The sequence below is a fragment of the Triticum aestivum genome, chromosome 2D, assembly GCF_018294505.1.
Source record: "Triticum aestivum cultivar Chinese Spring chromosome 2D, IWGSC CS RefSeq v2.1, whole genome shotgun sequence".
NCBI lineage: Eukaryota > Viridiplantae > Streptophyta > Magnoliopsida > Poales > Poaceae > Triticum > Triticum aestivum.
Genome location: NC_057799.1, coordinates 305,366,128 through 305,368,323, shown reverse-complemented (window position 1 = coordinate 305,368,323; position 2,196 = coordinate 305,366,128).

Here is a 2,196-nt window from a genome sequence, read left to right as displayed (position 1 = left end):
TGAAGATGTTAAGAATTTACCACCTATTGAAGAAATACATAGTCTTGATAACCCGACACAGGTAGTAAAGGTAAATTATCTCTATAGATTTGATGAAGGTGATATTCCTTATAATAAGTCTGCTCACTACTGCAGGATGCTGCTAACGCAACACTACGACCAGAGACCCTTCGACGAAACTGTGTGCGATGCAATAATCGCAAACGGTGGTGTAAAAAACCTGTCAAAAAAGGTGCAAAACATTTGCGATGACGGATGCATGAAACACGGTTCATATTTTAGTTGCGTGTGTGCTGCAGGGCATACGGTTCAGTTTAATTAACTATTTGCGATGAGGCAACACAAAAGAAATGGGCAGCCAGATGAAGGCGTGTGCGATATACAGCATACGGTTCACTCGGATGAACTGTTTGTGATTAGGCAACACAAAAGAAATGGTCAGCCAGATCAAGGTGTGTGCGATATACGGCATGCGGTTCACTCGGCCTTGTCGTCAGTGTGTGACCTCTGTGGCAACCGTTCGGTCCCACTAGCCTCTTCTTGTACCGTGGCAAACGTCCGCCGCCTCTTCGCCTTTCCCTCTCGATTAGGAACTCCTATTGCACGCTCTTCCTCCCTCCATTTGCCTTCACCCTTTCCTTCTGCCATTGTTTGATTGTCTTCTGCATGGAGGGAACAGGCTGGAAACGACCCCGTTATTCTTGCCTCGATCTGAAAGATGACGTGGTGGAGGAACTCATTGATCGGTGCGACGTCATCACCTCGGCTAGCATGGCAAGTTCGTTCAAGACCATTCTTGACTCAAATAATAACATCATTACAAGCAACCCAAGGGTCCAGGAGCGGTATGATCTCCCCTATCTTCTTCGCCGTGACCCTGATCACTGGCGCGGGGACGACGTAAGCCTCGCCTTGTGCAAATTGATGCCGCTTGATAATGATACGTGTGATGTTAAGATGCCATCGCTTGAGCGTAAGGCTTGGGCAGGCGCAAATGGAGATTGGGTTGTTTATATTGGGTACAACTGCGAGTGGGAACTTGTGAATGTGTACACTCGTCACCGGGTTCCACTTCAAAAAATCTCAGACTGCCCTGAAGTTGAGCACACCGGTATTCTACGTACGTTCAAATATGATCATGGTGACTGTCGTCTACGGAAGATAGCAATTTGTCGAGTTCCCAACCGCTCTTGGAATTACACGAACTATGAAGTTGTTGCTATGTTCGACAAGCTTGTTGCCGTCCTTGCTTCCACAACTCGATGGATATTACTCAAAAATCAATTTTTGTACATGGATGAGTACTGTGATGCAATTCAATACGAGGGTCTTGTGTTTGCTGCCACCACTCGTGGCACTGTTTTTGCATGGAATCCTTATGGTTTCGGTACGTTTGTCTTATAGTGTAATTATAATTGTTTCATCCACATGCATGCGGGTTAGCTAGCTAGTTTCCCTTTACTAATTAACCTTCTTGTGTTTCCAAGGTCCTATGAACATTCCACCACCTATACTTCAAAAAATTTATAACCAAGAGGGAGATGACGATGGTGATGATCACGAGCAGGACCCATATACTCAGTGGTGCCTGGCAACTTATACCGATGGATCACCTCTTCTTGTCTATATACAGGGCACTGCTGATGTTAGTAAGGAAGCAGGTGTTTTCTCGCATGGTCGCACTCTCCGGACCTATTCCAACATCTGTTGCAGGGTATTCGGGATGGATACTAGTGTGCTAGCGCCAACACCTTCTCCCTGGTTCAGTATTGATAGTCTTGGAGAAAACCCGCTCTTCCTTGGACAAACCTATCCAATGATGGTGAAAGGCGATCCAGCTGCTGTTGACACAACGTTACTACCATTTATGAGAAGTAGTTGTATCTATACCTCAGACATTGCTATGCTTCCCTACCGTGGTTATCACAATATGGGTATTGAAATAGGCCGCTTCAGCCTGGATGATCAGTCCTGCATTAGTCTTGAGATTAACAGTAGATGACCCTTCCCAGAGAATCACTTCTGGTTCAAAGCAAGCGTTTCCAACGCTGATGAGTGGTTGAGCTGAAGTTCATTTCATCGCTTTCTTATTTGTTGTGTGAGAAAAACTTTACTTTACTAGAATGTTTTGTTGGAAATGATCTATAATCCAACATGTATCCTCGTTGTCATTGTGGGTTGATGACTTGTTGTATG